General features: G+C 35.6%; 1 pseudogene; it reads left to right on the top strand.

Moving 5' to 3' along the window:
• LOC134390267 (NADH dehydrogenase [ubiquinone] 1 beta subcomplex subunit 8, mitochondrial-like) overlaps positions 1–20,696 on the top strand; it is an 86,401-nt pseudogene that overhangs the window by 64,988 nt on the left and 717 nt on the right.

Consider the following 20,696-nt stretch of genomic DNA (forward strand, 5'->3'; position numbering starts at 1 on the left):
TCCATACTTTTATTGTGCATGTACCATCTGTCAGACCCTGTACTAGAAGCTCAGTCCGTAATAGTGGAAAAAAAAAAAAAATAGACAACTCTTGCCCTATAAACTCATAATCTAGTGAAAGAAACTAAATTCTCCCCAAACCTCCCCATCACATCCCATCTCCAGGTAAACACTGTATGGTTTTCTGTATATTTCACCAATTATTTTTCGAATTTAGTATATTTTGGGTCTTTTAAAAATCACATTCTGTGAGTTACATTTTACCTTTTTGCTAAGTAGAGATTGGGATAGTTTCATGCTATATTCAGAGAATAATTTTGAAGTTTTAGACAAGATGACCCAAAAATGATGTCAGAGAAGGAGCTTAGAGCTAGAACGGATTTCAAACCTGATCCCTCTCTTTACAATCTCTCCTTGAAATCTTCTTATTCAAAGCTGTATAATCAACTAGGTACATTCACATGAAGTAAAACACATTCATTAATTTATTCAGTCAATAGATTCTGAGTGCCTACTTTGAGTAAGATGATGTTCTAAATACTGTTTACTCACCAAAGCAAATTTCCATGAAAACCTAATTTTTTCAGGAACAAACAAAACCTGTAGAGAAGAGCTAATAATAAATACTTTTGCTAAATCAGTATGCTCCAGGTCAAAAAAGGAACATTAAAATTCACAAAGGAATAAACAAGAGAAGAGGAGAGGAAATTTTAGCTGAATTGAAGGGTAGCTAGGCAGGTTCCTTGATTTCCTCTCGGCTGCAGTTATATACTAAGTGTTTCGTTTCATTCTTCTCATGTACTGGAACGGTGGCTGTTTCAAAGATACATAAGCATTTACACTCCCTCTCAGCTATCTCTGTGAGCAAAAAAGGGATTCATCTATAGAAGAGTGTTAAAATAATATGCATCCAGGAAGGAAGAACTTTATACATTTGTTTCTTTTTTATTGTTTTACTCCTTCCACCCTTTATTTTCATTTAAACTCCCATTATTTTTTCAAATTTTCCATCCACAGGAAACTGCACAGAGAATGTGACATTGGTGATTTTGCTCCAGAAGAATGTAAGAAATAGCTATCGTGTATGTCGCTAGAATTTATGATACAGGAGTGATAATAACTTAAAGCCACAGAATAGAACCCACTACCTAGAGCTGGTAGTGGGTGAACTGAGACGACATCATTTTGTTGCTCTTTCTATCTCCAACACTCAACAAATTATTGCCCTCGCAATTTTCTACATTTTTTACTTGCTAGAAATGTCATATATAATCCAACATAAAATGGAGACAATTTGTGCACTTTTTACTCAGTTTGTTAGTGTAAAAAAGATGTCCCAAGGTTATAAAAGGTAAGTGCTTAAATATTTAATCCAATTCAACACAATAAACATTTATTGAGTACCCAGTGGTACAGCTACACTATAAGAAGATCTGGTAAGTACTATAGGAGAGGTATTAAGTACACACACAAAAACAGTAAACATATTTAAATGTTCTGTTTTGTTGGCTGCCAATGGAGAGGCTCAGAAGAGGTGGAGATTTTGTCCCAAAGTGTTTTCAGAAGGGATCTCAATGAACTTACAGTTTGATCCTCTCATTTCTCCAGTGGGCCACTATGCATTTTTCTTGCAAGGGAGCAGTAGACATAGAGAGAAGGTAATTTCTCTGCACCCACTAAATTTTGCGTTATTCTCAGGTGAAGAGAAGAGTTAATCTGTCTTTAGAAGTGTGTCCACAGAATAGTCCTTCTGTTTGTGTTTAAAGAGTAATATCTCAGAAACAGTAGCTATGTTACAGCAATTTCTTTATCTAGTCATTCATTCATTTAAAACTAGCATTTATTGAAACTAACTATGAATGAGTCCTATAGGAGAAGACAGGATACACAGGGAGATATGATAGAAAATGTTAGGAGGATGAGTACATAAATTAAGAGCACCCAACCCCGACTTGAGCCTTGAAGGAAGGGAAAGGATACTGAGACTGGAAATGCAAAGAATTGTGTGTGTGCGCACGCATGTGTGTGTGTGCGTGCGTGTGTGTGCGTGTGTGTGTGTATTCCCAGGGAGACAGTTCCTACAAGCAAACGGAATATGTGAAGTTTGGGAGACAAGTAAGATCCATTTGAAAATTTCCCGTTGTTTACAACCTGTGTTACGTTACAATTTGAGCATTAGGGGTGGCAGGTTTTACATAAGCACATGTGACTAAGGAATGAGTACACGACCTGGGAAGACAGTCTTTGCTACATAAACATTGACTAACTTGCTTGAAGTGGACAGACTGTGGAGGAAACTTGGATCCTTGAACACTGTGGTTCTTAAATTTAGTTTTGCCTTCTGAGATATTGCACAGTAGGAGTTAATAGGATGGACTCCAGACAGATGCCTCTGGTTCTGGCCCTGGCCTATCACTTACTAGCTGTGTGACACGTAAAAAGTTAGTTCACTTCTTAGACCCTTAGTAAACCCATCTGTAAATTGGGAATAATAACAGTACCTATGTTAAAGGGTGGTTGTATTAAATGAATTCATATATGTAAAGATCTTAGGACATTGCCTGAGGTGTCTCTTGTGTAAATGTTTTTTTTATCATTATCATTATGCATTAAATTTGTAGCAAAAGTGTGAAAAAAAATACTCCATTTGACTTTGAGGGATGTATACCCTGATTATCTCTTGTAGTGTGTAGAATAATCTAGAATTATTCAAGAATCTTGAAGACAAAAAATAGTTCAACAAAGTCCTTCTTAGTAACACCAAACCAAAAGCAACCTAATGAACAGATTTTGCTTTAACTCACTGAGCTAAGTGAAAGTACATTTTTAAATAACTAAAATGGGCCTCTCTCTCTCTCTCTCTCTCTCTCTCTCTTTTAAGAATGCCATGCCCTAAACCCAAAGGTCCAATTCTGCCTGAGAACTGTTTTAAAATATGACCTATTTCTTTAAAGTTTCATATTTTATTATTTATCCCCTTGGAACTCCCAACTTTCAAATAAAAGTGAAGTATTTCTTTTAAATAAGAGGAGGTCTGTGCTGTGCACACATCTAGATTCTGATAGTGCCAAGGGAATGCTTTTTTCAAAGCAGCGGTTCATGTTCAGCCAGCACCAAATAGAACTTAAAGCTCAAAGGGTTTGACTAAATTTAGAAACCACAATGTTCAAGTGTTCTAAATTTGACAAAGCAAACTAGAAGCTGACCAAAATTGTACATAAAATTATCGTTTTTATTATGACAGCAGATTGAACAAGATGTTATTATCCCAAATTTAGTGAAATTAGACCAACCGAAGATGAGCAATTTAATGTTTAAATATAAAACAAATGTATCGATATTACAGAATAAAAAAAAATACCCTTGTGAATATTTTGCATAATTTTTCCTACACATTATGAAGTAGAAAACATCAAAACTACTAATCAAATTTAGGGAGAAAAAGAAAATTATTCCTATCAATTGTACAGTCTCTGTGGCAATGCTTCCAATCTGAGTTTCAATACTGTCAAGAGCGGCTGATATTTGGCACTGTTCATAATATAAAATTAAATTGTCTACCTGGTTCTCCATATCAAGTCTATGTATTTCATATGTAATATTACACAATGACAAGTTATCAAAATTGATTTCATCATTTGCCCGTTTTATATTATTTTAATTCTGCCTGAAGTTTCCCATTCATAAAATAAAACATTGTATTTTATTCCCAGAGCACACTCTTGCCACATTCATCGGACTGCCATTGAGCAAGCTGATGAAAATCTACTACTTTTTTTTTTTTTCCAGGGCAGAAATTTTAGTTTAAAGCAGGAAAGGTCAGATTAACTGCTAACATACTAGTGTTTCACTTTTAAATTATTGTTGATACAATTACTTTTAAGAAATGATCAAACAAGTAAATGCATATAATGTAATTTTCAATTTTATTCCAAAGGAAAATACACGATGTGGTATCCATTACGTTTTTCAATAATGAGATGATGGGGTTTAAAAATTATAACAGTACAGGATTTTACTAATGTAAGAGCTACCAAAGCAAACTAATTTAGAATCAAGTTAAAGATGAAAGTAATGTATTATCTGAGAGGAATAAAATTGCCATTTTTTAAAGCCACTTTATGGTCTGAATCAACCTTTAAGAGAACTACTTTAGTTTCATTGTGTGTTCCCTAACCCCGACACTAGCGTGAAGTGTAACTACCTAGAATTCCTCAGGTTCTCTACTGAAGTAAGATCTTTCTAATTTCAGAATTCCTGTGATCGGGTACACAGAAACGAATAGCATCAATAGAAGCTAAATTTTTAAATCATGGCCCTTTTCCAAATTAGATAATTTCTGAGTACAGTTTGCAATTTTTATAACATGCCAACTAAAATTCAAATTCAGATGTCAAAAAGGTTTAAGATCCTCTCACAACCTTCCTACGTAAATATTACACATCGAAACCAGCAAGGTTTTAGACCAGAAAGATTTAGTTTTATTCCATGCAATGAGAAAGCTGAAACCCTAACATTTTTATTGTCCATCTGCCTTACTTATAAAAATAACTTATTAAATATTCCATGAACATTAATGCATCAATAAATTAATTTTGAATCATGAATCTTTACTGGAAACAGTATCAATTTGCTGTATTTTAGTGATTATCTTGAAGTTTATCACATAGTATTTGAACAAGGTACAAAGAGCCTAAATTAAATCATACTGAGTAATTGGAGGTAACTGCAGATCATTCTTCACTGCCCACCAGTGGATAAAAACCTTTTTATTTTAGGATTAAGAAAACTGTGCTGGTATTTTTCTTATCACAAGTGTAATATATTTTCATCGTAAAGACTTGGAATATACAGACAAGTGAAATAATGAAAATATGTCCAGAGACAGCTAACATTAATGTAATTTAGGGGATATAATTTCACACGTTTATAATTTGATTTTTATTTATCCAATTTATCCGTTAGTATCCAACCAGGAGAGGAAAACCACACCATAATTTGGACAGGAAAAGTCCGTATGAGTTTTTAGCTATAACAGAAGATTGGAGCAATGAGGGATTTGCTAGTAGGGAGTAAAAGAATTCCAAAGAATGTAGGAATAGCAGATATCAGGACTACCCCTAGGTCTGAGGTACAGCTGGGCCAAATGAGCACACCATGACCACGTGCACTCTCTTACTGCCCAAGGCAGGGAGCAAGGGGAAACCACTGGCTTCCCTGAACTGCAGGAGCATGTGGGAGGGAAGCCGCAGGCACAGAAGAGTGGTGTTTGTTGAGTGGCTAAGTGAATGAATGAGTTTCATCATACTAACCTGACTTTTTCTTTAATTGACACATTGTAGCTATACATACTTAAGGGATGCAATCTGATGTTTCGATACATGTGTATATTGTATAGTAATCAAGTTAGGGTAGTTAATGTATCAATCACCTCGTGCTTTTATCATTTCTTTGTGGTAAAAACATTCTGAAACCTGTCCTCTAGCTATTTATGTATCGTACAAAACTTAACTGTTAACCATAGTCACCGTATTGTGCAGCAGAACATCAGAACTTATTCCTTCTATCTAGTTGACTTTTTTTTTTTTTTTTTTTTTTTTTTTTAAGATGACCAGTAAGGGGATCTTAACCCATGGCCTTGGTGTTATCAGCACCGCACTCTCCCGAGTGAGCCACGGGCCGGCCCTATATAGGGATCCGAACCCATGGCCTTGGTGTTATCAGCACCGCACTCTCCGGAGTGAGCCACGGGCCGGCCCTTATCTAATTGAATTTTGTACCCATGACATCCTCTTCTTGTTTTCCCTCCCTTTCTCTCCCCTCTCCAGTCTCTGATAACTACTATTCTGCTTTCTGCCTCTATGTATCAAACTTTCTTTTTTCTAAGATTCCACAAATGAGGAAAATAAAAGACAATTATCAACTCCAGGGCAAACAATGAGTTATTTAAATAAGGGTAAATCTTTGTAAACTACTTGATTCAGAAGTGAACAATATAAAACAATTTTATAAAGGTTGGGAGGGGGGACACTGAAGTATAATTTAAATAAAAAGTGTGATATAATTTTATCCAGAGAAGGGAGAGAAGACAGGAGGGCATTTGGTATCATGGTACAAAAGTGCTCATTTTAATGTTACATAATAGAAAGTCATTATGCAGTAATATATACCTAGTAATAAGTTGATGAAAGAGGTAATATAAATTAAATTTTCTATCAAAGTAAAATAAAAAAAAAATTCTATTATCTCTTTTTTTTTCCCAGTCCTCTTATTACTAAATAATATGTATGAGGGTACTTTAAAAAATTCACGGAAAAATTGAATTAAAAGATAATATGAACCCTTCCATGCACGTTTCGAAGACCCCCATATTACTTCTATCAGTAACTTCCTATGATGTGACATTAAAATGACCACTTTTGCACTATGATACCAAATGTCCCTCTCCTCTCTCTCTCGCTTCTGCCAATAAAATTATATCACAATTGTTATTTAAGTTATACTTCAGTGCCCCTTTTTTATTGTCTCTAAGGACCACTGTTTTTGTTATAATCTTGAGTTATTAATTGATTTTTTAAAACTAACATCTTAATTTAATTTTGTAAGATTTGAAGAAGTTTAAGGTTTTGTTTGTTTGGTTTTTAGTGAAAGCAACAGGGTTGAGGAGGAAAGGGTTTTCTATCAGAGAAGATAACATGGCCCAGTACAAAGAAATGCTGACGTCCACAATGACTGGTTTCTGAGAGTCCTTTGTCACTCCGCTGCCCTTGCAGCAAGGTTCCTGTTCATTTCTCTATCACCAATCTTTCCCTTTAATCCCATCTTTCACAGAGCGTCCAAAATTATCTCCTAATCACAGATCTGCTCATTCACTTCATGTTCAAAGGCCCAAAACAACTAATGACTGATCATGGAAAGGCTCTCTGGAGTCTAACTCTAATCTAACTGCTTAGGTTTGTTTCTTTTTAGTCAGTTTCTTAAATCTACATTTTAGGTATAAAAATTATTTTCTCATCTCTAAATAAGGCTATATTGTCACATTTTCATCAATTTCATGCTAGTTTCTAGGCCTACAGTGCCTTCCTTGTATTCTCCATTTTTTCAGCCTACCTTACTTCCTATTTTTTATATTTAAAAACCCTACATGCCCAGGAGAACTTCTCCAGTCACCTGATTTGACATATCATTAGTTTTCCTTCTGTGTTTCCATTGTGATTCAAGTTGTTTTATAACATTTGCAACATTCTGTTTTGCAACACAGGACGTACCTTGTGTCTACCTGTTTTATAAGACAACACCTTTTTTTTTTCTAGAGGGTAAACTGTGTCTTATTCAGAGGTGTACTTCTGTGAATGTTTATCACAGTGCATGCACACAGGAATTGCTTGTTGATTTTAAACAAAATATTTAAATATTATTAAATACATATGCCTATTCAGTGTTAATATTCATGATGAGTCTATCAAAGATAGTGGCCACAATATTATAAATATAAAAGTCATTCATGCTTTGCCATTTGTTGGGAGAAATTCAAGACCCTTTTGCTTATGCCTTCAAATTGATTAAAATGATTCCAAAAGTTCTAGAAAACCTATGCTTGAAATGATTTATTCAAAAATAGTTAGGAAAGTCCTAATTATAATTTCCCAAATGTTAGGATAAAAAAATAGGTGCCTTAAGAAAATCCAATGTCTCATTGCTGTTTTGGATAGAAGGCTTTTTATTAGCAAGAGGATCTGTTGGATTATGCAGGGAATACAAAAGTGAGCAAATCTGAATAATTCTAAGCTGGAGATCTTTAGATTTTAATGCTTGATTTTTATTTCTTAATGCTTATCCTTTATTTATTATTATTATTATTTTCTTTTTAATGCTATTAAACTTTCAGGGAGGATAGGGACATACAAATAAGGAAAATTTGCCAGATTTTTTTCCCTCCTAGCCACTCGTTCCCTTTGTCCTCCAATAACTTACCAGTTGGTCAAATAAATCAACTTTCAGATTTGAATATAAGCACTCTTTGAAATAGTCCAATAGGCCTCGTAATGCCAAACATGTCAATAAGAGGAGAAACGCAGGGTGTTTTGCAGTTGCTTTTAAAGCATTTCTCTGCAGCAGCTGTGTCAAGTATTTTCATAACAGATGCAACTCAAGCATGCCGTACTGTTTCCTGAAGCTCTATCTGCAAATCAAAAATGCTTACTACGAAAGGGAATTTTATTCCACTCATTTTTAAATCTTCTAAAAGCTTAAGTAAACAAAGCCAACTTTGATAGGCCAATGTTGAAAGGAGAAAGTAAAGACACTATGAGTGTCATTAAAAATGAGGAGTTCCCAGGTAATATATAACTCAACATTTCCTGAATGACTTTTACTACCCTGCTAAGTGTGAATAAATTGGGACAACACTTTCATAAATACCAGATTGTAAACTCTTTGAGATTTTAAAACATTTGAATTACAGAAATTAAAAAGTTAGTAACAAATAATATTAATAGAAATTATTTATCAATAGTCATTTTAAATATCTTTGCAAACATTTTCCTATTTTTATAAACATCTATACTGCTTACCATCTGCTGATGCTTATTTTAATTCATAAAAAGACGATGTTTAAATCAAAATTTAAGTGACAGAATCAGAACAAAAGGGAAAGGGCAGGAGAATAAACTGAATAAATTCCAAATATGACTTCTAAAGGCAGACAATATAAAAGCTATAATCTTAGTTTAAGCCTTACACTCTTTAAACACAGTAATTACAAGACATCTGCTGGGAACACAGCTTTGCTATTGGATAACCTTAATTGCCCTGTAATAGTTCCTGACACTCCCCAAAATATGCCCCATTGCTAATAATTCATTCACATTTCAGCACCGTTATTAGCTACTAATTCAAACAATAAGACAAAGACAATGAATGGATGACCTTGAAATAATTACCCACGCAATGAACAGGATTTATTTTGTGCTTTTCAGAGACGTCACTGCTTTCCTGCAACTGTGAATGGCAATACACTCCACAATCAGGCAAATACAGAGCAGGGAAAAAAAAATTGTGGCAGAAATCTGAGGCTCCTACTCTGCTCTTTAAAGAATAGTGATAAAACTTACCCACGTATTATGCTTTCTATAGAAAAATAAAAAAGAAGTATGAAGTTAAAGCAAAAAACAAATTCTCTTAATGATTAACAGAGACAATTCATTCATGGGTAGTCAGGTATACATTCAAACAGTTATTTCTTTTTTAGTTCAACCTGTGAGAACGTTTAAGAATCACATAAATTCGAAGCCAATAAAAACATTCACTTCTCACAGCAAAATGGTGGGAGTTTAATGGGCAGCTCCTCAGGGGGCTCCTTTTGCAAAATATTTTAAACACAGTCTGCCAAGTTAACACTCCCTCCTCCTCACCGCCTCCTTGTTTCTCAAGAAATCTGAATTTTTAAAGAAATGTTGTACTTTGGGCCTTTTCTAATATGGAATGCATTAAGACAAAACCCATAAATAAATGCTTACATATGCTTGTGAGAAATAAAGCAGACACCTCCAATTGATCTATTTGCCAACAGAGGGGAGAGGGAGCAGGCATAACCGAAAACTAAGGCAAAGGAAGTCATACATGATACGGGCCAATGTACATTTTTCACTGTATTTCCCAGATGTGTTTTGGAGCAAATTCTGGTTTGGTGTGATCCAGTTAGAAACACGAGAAGAAAGAATAGAGACAAATGGATTAGGCAATAGTAGTGGAGAAAGGATTTTTAGCATTCTTTTCATTGAAAAATCCCAGCAAAGAAAGAGAAAATAAACACTAATTTAATATAAAATTCAAAAAAGAAAAAGCAAGTTTTAAATTCCCTTGGTACTGGGAGACCCTATGAAACAATTGTCACAACATTACAGAAAGGAGTAAAATGTCCATCTATGTAAAACAGCTTTCATATATTGAAACCTCTAATTCCTTTTTTCCTTCTTCTCTTCTTCTTTGTCCTCTCTTAAGATTTTATTCTTCTTATATACTTCATTATAGTTAAAATCGAAAATATTATAATCGTTTCCAATTTTTAGAGAAAAAGTTTTAAAAGATAATAATTTCCGTGTCATGCTTCCCAGTGGAAGTTGGTCAAGGCACTTCAGAAGCTTTTCTATCATATTATTCTTCCACATAGGAACCCCCCCCCCCAAAATATTAGTTATGTAAACACTTCTTAGTACACATTCAGTTCAAAATTCTGATTTTAACTATTTAAGTTTAATAAAAAAATAAAATAAAACTCACCCATACAGACCTTACCATGTTTGTTTGTTTTGCAAATTTCCATTGCTTTCAGTTTTTTGTTTTTTGTTTTTTTGTACAGAATTAGTGAAGCTTATGTTAGACCACATATCCTATCACAGAGGAAAAACTTCATAAGATAGCATAAAAAAACAAAAACAAGCAAAATGTCCTTACCTATATGATAAAAAAACAGAAGGGTTAGGAGGTGAGAGGCTGAGGAAGAACCTGAGAACATTCACTCCCCAATACTTGACCACAGGTACACAAAATAAACAGCCAAAAAAAAAAAAAAGCTCCAAATCAGCCCTGATAGAGCTGGTAACGTGTCACTGATAACGTATCACTGGGACATTCCCTTCAATACTGAGGTGGTTCTAGGATCACTCTTTCTGCAAAGCATGAGTGGAAAAATAATCATCAATTATGTACATGTTGGGCCATAAACTAGGGGCTTTTCATAAAATAGGTTTCTCCTTGAAGGCATTACAATGTAGTTAGAGTGACAAAATTAAAACCTAATATAACCCAAGTTTTCTTTACTAGCCTCAAGGCAGGTATTAATAGTATCACTGTCTAATATGAACATATGTACATGCGTTTAGAAAAAGAATTTAAGTTCTTCAAGGAGTCATCTTGATATTTCTAGAAAACCCAGAGGAGAGTCTTCTGTGCACTTTACACAGTCCTCTAACGTCCTTGCCTTCCTGCCCTACCTTCTTCCACCTTTCTCTTTAGTACTGAAATTCCCTTGAAGGTGGGATCTCCCCATTACCAACAGCCTCTCCACTCAGTGAGAAAATCCAATGTCCATGCCAAGGGCATAATGCCCCCATGCTCCCCGGGATGCACAGCACTGAGATTCCAAGAGATTCTGGACTTCCTATTGTCCTACCTGTTCTAAAGCAAGAGGGAAACTCCCTTGTGTTCTCTTCCAGGGCACACATTGCCCTACACAAGACCGACTGAGCCCTGTCTTCTCACAGAGCTCCTCCTGGAACAGATGTCTTCCCTTGGGGCCCTGAGGTGAGTTCATCCCACAGCTCAGAGTCTAGACCAAAAGCTATGCTCTCCGTGTGTCTTTCTCTGCTACATGGCTCTATGCAAACATTTTTCCTTCATGCCAATGTTCTCATGCAAATAGTTTTGCATGCTTATTGTGTTTGAGGCTCTTTACTTATGGTTTCTCATTTGATCCACAAAGCAAGCTGATAAAGTCGCTGTTCCCATTGTCCCATTATAAAGATGGTAAAAAGCAGCTAACAAAGATGATTGACTTGACCAAAACCACCCAGGTGGTAAACAGTTGCTCAGGGCCTTGGATATTATGCAAAGTGCATATCTCACTCTCATCTGACAGTACTAGATTTGCTTTAATTCCTAAAATGGGCAAAATTAGGACTCAATTGGGATGTCAGCCACACATCCTAAATTATGGAAAGCAACATAAAAGATTGTGCTGAAGATGGGCACCCACATGATAAAGTGTCAATGCAAGGGGAAGGTAGTCCCAGAGAGGCTGTGAGCCCTGATTTCGTTCAATCTATGCTACTTGCTTTCCTCGGAATTGCTATTCACTCTTGAGCATGTCTCAGGTCAAATGAGCACCTCTACACTGCTGAGTAGAATCCATGAGCCTTCCATCGTAACCTCTTAACAGAAGAAGTAAATTTGGGAAGCACTAACGTAATCTAAAAGCTTGAGCCAGGAGCAATGTAGCAAAATGACAAAAAGCACAACTTCTGGAGTCACACTGCCAGGGTTCGAAACTCTGCTATGCCACCTAAGGTGTGTATGGCTGTGAGCAGGTTACTTAACACTTCTTGATCTGGGTCATATAATGTTACCTCCAACATAGACTTGGTAGAAATTTAAGCCAGCTAGAACTTCTAAAGTCTTTAGAGCAATATCTGGGCCATAGTGAAGGCTTTTTCAGCATTTCTTAAATTAATGTATGAAAAAGATGACGTGGAGCTGCTCAGTTGAGTCAAACCAGCTGGCGTCTCCTCATTTTTCTGGAGTCTAGTTCACCTCTGCCCTCAGTAAGTATCTAGAGTGAAACTTCTTGATGATGTGTAGAAAATGATAAGGAATGAGTTTCAGACCACAAGTGGACTTTATTCACAACCTTGGAACCCAGTAAACCTCATACCAAACCAACATATTCTTGCTATTTGATTTTCATTTGCTCTTGGCAAAATATGCATTTCCCCCTGCAGAGGAAAAGGTCCAGGATAGATAACTGACTATCAAATATCTAACTCCTGCAAAAATAACATTTTGATGAGAGGAAAGTAAATTAATAAGACTCATGGTGATTAAATCTCTTTGAAAAATGCACCTTTAAAAAAACTGGAAAAAGTGAACAAGGGCTTTGTAGAAACCCATTTTCAGTTAAATCCTAAACATCAATCCACGACCTCGTGAAGCGCCTTGGACCTACTGAAATGGATCCATTGTTGCGCTACATAATTCTTTTTCACTTTAGAGACACTCAAACACATTCATACGTAATTTGTTTTTGCATGATTTTATTAAAAGAAGAAACCCTAAGTGAGTTTCTTTTTATATTTGCACGATAAAAATACTAACATCCATTTAAAGGTCAATTCTAGAAGTGCATTTGCCTACTTTGAATAGTATTGGTATGCCAAGCATTTAATATCCTTAACATGATTTCTGATAGAAGAATCAAAGAAGTTTCTCTGCTAAATTATTCTGACTATGGTCCTTATTTGGAAATAATCTGAAGTTTATTGTAGAGGTTTTAGAGTGTTATTATTTTAAGAAATAAGTTAATGTATTGGCCTATAGTCCATATTCCATTTTATCTGGAAAATTATATACCACAGGCCACGAGGCATATTTGTACTTAATAAGTAGTTGTCCAATGTCATGGTTAACTGCATGGGTATAAAGACAAGGAGCAGCTTCCTTCCAGGATAAGTAAAATCTCTGGTAAGTTACTTAATTGTCTTTTCTGTTTTGTTTTTTCTTCTTCTTTAATTCTTTAAATAACTATCTGTTTAAACTGAAAGTGTTCCAGTTAATTATATCTGCTTACTTGCAGTTTTGATATTTCCTTTCCGGAAACCCCAGAATTGTTCATCTAAAGTTCAGGTTCTAGTTTAAACTGCATACTTCTGGTTTTCCCACATTTTATTTCAGACATTGAGCCAAGCTCAAATTAGATTTATATTTTCTATTCTTTTCTTTAAAAAAAAAAAAAAGTCCACAAACTGTATATGGCTATAGATTATGTATGTTTGGAAAAATTTGGTGAGCCTAAAAAGATATGTTGTACAACATGAATCTTATAATGTAGCTACAGAATTCTCTTTAAATTATTGCCATTTAAAAAAGTAAAATTAAAGTGAATCAAGGTTAGTATGGGGATAAGTGAACTTATTTAAATAAGGAAGGACTCTAAAGAAAACATGACTTCAAGCAAAATTACCATTTGCATGACAGATCCCATTATTGCTGAATATTCAGCATGTTTGACCAACCTTCAGTAGCACAAAATGCAAAGAAAGGCTTGTGCAATCATTTTATGAAATATTTACTTAGGAAATGAAAGCCTGGTTTCATTTATTAATTATATTCTTCAAGTAAGTAACTTGGAAATATTCAAATTTTATTATTTTATCCAACAAGTAGTGCTGTTTTTGATCTTACATCTTAAACTATGTCCACATGAATTACAGGATGTGTTAGATACAACAGTCTTACAAAGCTCATTCTCAAAGTATGATCTGCATGGACTCTAGAGACATCAGGACCTTAGAGACATCAGATTCGCCGTTCTCTTTTTGGAAACTAATTGATGGAGTTTGGATGTGTTGTCCCCTCCAAAACTCATGTGGAAATTTGATACCCAATGTAGCTGTGTTGGAAACTGATTGAGTCATGGGGGCGGATCCCTCTTGAATGGATTAATGCTCTCTCTGGGGGAGGGGTAGTGAGTGAGTTCTCGCTCTACTAGTCTTGCGAGAGCAGGTTGTTTAATATACCCTGGCACCTCCTCTCTCTCTCTCTCTCTCTCATATACCCTGGCACCTCCTCTCTCTCTCTCTCTCTCTCTCTCTCTTGCTTCCTCTCGCCATGTGATCTGCTTGTACCTGCCAGCTCCCTGCCACTTTCCACCATGATAGAAGCAGCCTGAGGCCCATGCCAGATGCAGCTGTCTCAGAATCATGAGCCAAATAAACCTCTTTTCCTTCTAAATTACCCAGTCTCAGGTATTTCTGTTATAGCAACACAAAACGGACTGAGACACTAATGTTGCCAGATATCAAATGAATAAGCTCAGGCAATAGCACACACAGGCACTTGCTGCCAATACGGTAGAAAACTGAAAACATATCAAATAGGTCAAATGAAAGAACAACCAATAGAAGGAGGGCTGTGAAGTTGAAAAGGCACAACCTCGGTTCTAATCCCAGACCTATCACTTATTGCCCTTACCCATATTACAGAGTATTAGGAATTATTGTTGTTTTAAATCTGCGTACTAGAGTAAAGCTTTTTTTTAGATGTATATGTTATTTATTTATTTTTACATTCCAAGATGTGGAGCGGTTGTGGGGGAAGGCAGAGGTGGAAGAGGATGGGAGAGAGTGGGAGGAGGAAGGGGTGTGGTCAAGGCCCATGACACCCCCCTCATTCTGGCAGGGGAGTCCCAGGTGCTTCCACCAGTGGCTCGGTGGTCAATGTTGGGCTGGATAAGGACATTGGAGTGGCATGGCTTAGGCCCTCGGCACCCCTACCCCAGCTTGTGAGCCCAGGGCACTTCTGGTGGCAGCCTGGTAGTCGTCATTGGGCTGGATGTGGACATTAGAGGGTATGGCTGAGGCCTTTGGCAACCCCACTCCCCACTCTGGTTTGGGAGCCTGGGGGCTTCCCATCCTCCTAGGTTTTATAGGTGTTCTTTGGTGGTGTTACACTTTTACTGGTTAATATCAGAAATTTGCCTCTGATCTGTGAGTTTTTTGTTTTTTCTTTCAGTTCTGTGTTGGACTCTTTGCTGTTCCCACCACTTAAATTCTACACTGGAACTAATTTTTTGTCCTTTGCTTACTTCTAAAATGGGGGATCTTGCCGTAGAAACTGGCACTTGAGCCCTGTGGTTGAGCTAACTTGCTGCTTTGCTGCTGATTCCCTGAGGAAGGCTTTTCGTGCAGCTCAGGTTTTAATTGTTGACCTTGTAAGCACTTTTGGGTCCCGTGAGGTCTGGTACACGTGGATTGTGTGGAAACTCTGGTCTGCGCCTGGGTCTTTTCAGTAAACTGCACCCGCTGCAGTTCTATATTCCTGACCAGTCTCCACTGAGTGGTTCTGTGCTGATTGGGGTTCAGATCAGTTGCCCACGCTGGGCCCCAATGTTCCCCCAATGGCCCGTCTCTCCCAACCCCTACACTCCAAACACTTCCCATGGGACAAACTATGCGCCAATCCCTTGCGGTCACTCACTGGCTGCTAAATGACTTGTTTTTTCACTTGTCTATAGCCCCTTGCTCCTATGTGGGTCCACAGGAACCTCTTTAGTGATAGTGCTGGGCTGGGGGCCACCAAGTCCCTCTTCTCCCCTGCAGTCTCCCAGCAACTTTATACAAAGGGCCCAGCAGTGGCTTTTGCCAGCTCTTGCTCTGGGCCTTCACCGGGGCCAGACTTGAAGCTTCCGGGGCTCGAAAATGGTTGGAGCAACCCTTTCTTTGTCTCATCGTGGCTTCTCCTGCTTTCGTGGATTCCATAGGTCTCTCCTCCTCTTCCCTTGAGCTCTAGCAGCCCCAGATTGGCAATCATGGCTTTTTAATAGTTGTAAATGGGTTGATTGTAGGAGAAGGTGATGCTGGGGACTGTCTATTCCACCAATCTTGATCAGAAGTAAAGCTTTATAAAAAAGACTCTAAAACAAGAGCAAATCTACACATCTCTGTGTGAGAAGACATGACCAAGCAAGGCCAGTTGGGTGTGAGATAGGGCTTAGGAGCCCTCCGGTCTGGATGCCATGCAGATAAAGAGGAGTGAGTGCAGTGATCCTGACCAAATGACATTGTCGAGAGAATGGGGTTGATAGCAGGTAATGAGAAAGTACCAAAAGCTTGTCTTGAAATAAAACCCAATCAAGTTTTGATGAAGCCTGCAAAGAAGACAGATGGATATAAACATCTTTGTGAAGAAAGCATCTAAAAGACAGCAACAACTATTTATAGTTTCTAAAACAATGTAAGAATTCTCACCTAATTAAATTAATTGTTGGCAGGGACAAATCTTATAAGCTATTACCAATGCATAAATTAAAAAGTAAATTATAGAACAAATTTGTTTCCTATACATTAGGGCAAGGCATGCTCATTTCAGAGTTAGAATTTGTAAAAGAAAAAAAAAAATTGCATAATGTGTGTGTATCGTTTTATTTTATTTTTCTAAAATGACTTACTGTTGTTTTAGTGTTCACATACTCATATCTATCTCTATTTACTGTAATAAGCATCTATTCAGTAGATACCATGTGCTGAGCAATGGATGACAAAAGGTTAGTGTCTGCCCTTGAGGAGCTCACAATATGTTTAGCAGAGACAGATCATAAACATACATAAATTTACACTATAATGTACTCGGTACTTTGATTTATATGCAGAGTGTTATAGGAATACAAATGAGGAAATAATTCTGATTGGACAAGACGGGGAGCAGTTTTTAAAAATACACAGAAAAGATCTTTGGTGTGGGCATTGAGAAATGAAGAGAATTTTTGCATTTGTTCTAGAATCACAAAATATTATTGCTAATAAGACTTCAGCAATTATTTAGTTTAATTGTCTTATTTTAAACATGAAAAAAAATGAGACTTGGGGGCTGTTAGGTAATTTGCTGAAAGGCACCAAAAATAAAAGGCAAAGAGGAATAAAATATAGGGGGTCTTAGTTTCTGGGTCACTGGATTTTGTATTTTCAGGCCAATTAATATAGGTCCATTACCAAATAGGAAAAAGCTTAAACACAAATCTCTATTTAAAGGAGACAACGATTCAAGCCAAAATATAGAAGTAATAGTTTTTAATTGTTACTTAAAGATAGTCTCATTTATTTACTTCACTTGCTAGGAAATATGTTTAGTTTGGCATAAAAAGAAGTATAATACTATTTTTTTTTAATTAAAATATCAGTAATCTTTAAATGATGATATTATTTATTTAGAATACCCCGAGAAACCCATAACCATCTGAAAATTACTTGCTAGGATCTGGCAACTTTGTATTGGGCCTTTTGCCATTTTGACAGATGGTCCGAAATATAAGCAGCTCAAATACCATATATGTGCACCGATCGTGAAAGTTTCGGGTGTGATTCTCAGCTTAATCACCCACATGGCTTTCCATGCTAATTGACATGACCATGATTAAAGAGATGAGCATGGTAAAAACAGCTCTTCATTTGGTGGCTAGATATAGATGCTCAAATTCATCCGCCCTCTTATAGTTATCTTGATGAATAGTCTATGCTCACTTTTAAAACGACAGAAGAACGCATTTTGAATATCTGTAGACCTCTATATATTCGAAGCATATGCTTTCATTTGTTTGCACCTTAATCCCAGAGCAGCCAGACAACAAATATGGCACCCACGTATGGAATGCAGCCAGATTATTGTTGATCTGATTTGTACGTAAGGTTTTAACAGAATAACAAAGTGGAGAAATGGCTCTTCACAGTATTTTGGCCATTTGACATAACTACATTAGTTTGACCATATGATGATGAAATGCTAATTATTAACTTCTTATTAACTGGCCATTACAATAGCATAAGCATAACCATAGTTGGGTCAGTTTGGTTAAGCTATAGAAACTACACCTCTGTATTATGCCACCTATATAATTTATTTTAAGAAGCTAGTGATTGAGCTCAACATTGTTCTCACTTTCAATATAACTAATATAAATGCAGTTAGTCTATTAATAAAATGCTGATATGATGATTAATATCAGTGGATACCTTTTAATGTGCATTGATTATATAATACATACTAGTATAATTTTAATGCATGCTAAAGTGTATACTTGTGTCATAAAAACTGACAAATTTTATAAATTTTTCTTTTGGTTTTTATGAAGTACAGCCCATAATTTTTTTAAAAAAGTGTTTATTTGACATTTTAACAATTATTCTGATATAAAGCACATTAAAATATCTATTTTATTGTCTTTAATTTTCACACATTGATATAATTAAATATTAATCTTAATGTTAATGTTTGAAATATTAGAGGATCAGCTGGCATATAATATTTGATGTCTTATTTTCTTGTTATTTATTTTTATTAAATGAGAAATTATAGAGATCTATGCATAGTACTGTGGAATCTTGTGGGATAATATGTGTTACACATTTAAACAAATGACAAGAAGCATCAATACTTTCTGTAAAATTACCGTACACCAAAGAAAGTGACCACACTAATTGATCTTTCCCTGGGGGGGAATGAAATAGGAAGGATGATTGTCATGGCTATTTCCTTGTCTTCTTCCAGATGCAAGGACAGTAACAATCAGTCAGATCTTGTATTCTTTCTCCAGTTTGAAAAATAGTATGTGGGGGAAGATCTGGCACACCCTGTGGAATATAAATTATATTTACTAATCTCTCTTCCCACCCACCTGCCCTTCAAAATGAGATGTTTCTTGATTAGATATTTGAATATAGTGGCAATTCAAATGCAAATAGAGATCCTCTTTTGCACTTGAACTCACAATGACCCATCTCAGAGCTCTTAATAAATAGGTCATAATATAAATTCTTTTCAACCAAACAAAGAAAAGCATAGACGATCTAGATTTCCCTACATGACTCAAATCTTTACAACATTATAAAAGTTCAGTCTCCCACTAGTTGGGTGGGACTAGAGAAAGATAGTCTAATTTTTCAGTCTTTTAATATTTGGCTCAGTAATGGCTAAACTGGAAGGAAACTGGAAGGAAGCAGCTTCTACATTTGTGTTTATAATAGTGTGTTTGCCTTAACTCCCACCTTACATGTACTTTGTGTCATAGCACAGTATATTATACCAAAACGTTTCAAAGATTGACTGGGTTATCTTGAAAAGAAGTAAGTGCTTTCTCACTAGATACAAGAAGTATATATGATGTTAATATATGTATTAATTATAATTATATATAATGTTAATTTATCAATATACATCCTTTGTAGTGTGGTAATTCTGCTTTGGGATATAAAAGCACAAAGGGTATAGAAGTATTGAAAACGTTTTAAATCTAATCAAGGAAATTTAGAGGATTTTTCCTAATAAATTTTGGGGTAAAGTTGATGATATGTCCTTGTGGGAAAGTTAGAATGTACAAATAAAACAAAAGAAACAAAGAAGAACTTTCATGATAGACTATTATAATACCGTGCAATATTTTATGATAGCTTTCAAGTGGATATGCTTCATCTAGTTTCTTTCCAGACAAAAGAGAAAGTGAAGACCTTCCATTAGATACTGGATATAACAGAAAAGAGGAAAATGGTTAATATGAACATTGTTTATTTATTTCCAGATGACCCCTTGTGTGCTAAAATTTATTCTTTTTCTTACAGTGGAAAAGAATAAACATCAGGATATTCAAGCGTCAAGGTTTATAACAGCACAACTAGTGCAATAGCTGTAATACCTACATACTAAGTTAGCATCTGTGTGATGTTACATTAGTGTAAAAGAAGAAAATGGAATGTTAAATGGTGTTCTTTTAAAAAAAACATTCTATTATAGCTTACAATCCTCACATTCATTAGCATTAGAAAAAATGTCACCTGATAACTTTATGTTTTAGTCACAAAATGATTTAAGCATAGAATAAAAATATTTTTCCTGTCTTTTCCTCTATTTTTCTATGCTAGAGAAGAAAACCTCAGATTGCTAAATTTAATGCATAAGATTAAAAATGATATTATTACGAATATTCAAATAGTTGATCTTTCATTTAAAATGCTCACGATGTTTCTACAATTCAGTCCTAAGGAAATTTTATATATATATATATTTTTTTTTTCTTTTCTTTTTTTTTTCTTTTTTTTCTTTTTGAGAAGAAACATACTAGCAGGCTGTCTGAGTTTTATCAGTACTTTCAGTTGACCATAAATAGAAACACCACACAGTGGAGGGGGACTGCAAAAAACTGAAGAACAAAATCACGCCAAAGAATAAAGGTCCCATGCATCTTTATTCTTGGCTGCTCATATTTCATCACTTAACCAGGCAGATCTGATCTTTGCTGCCTCAATTAAAAAAAAAGAAAGAAAAAGAAGAGCAACCAAATTTTAAAATGAATAAATAAATCAATCTAAGACTTCTAACAAAGAAAACGCGAGTATACCTATTAAATATCTGAGTCATTTCTCCTATGCTAGGTTTTA

Source organism: Cynocephalus volans, chromosome 11 (genome assembly GCF_027409185.1).
Source record: "Cynocephalus volans isolate mCynVol1 chromosome 11, mCynVol1.pri, whole genome shotgun sequence".
NCBI classification, from domain to species: Eukaryota; Metazoa; Chordata; class Mammalia; order Dermoptera; family Cynocephalidae; genus Cynocephalus; species Cynocephalus volans.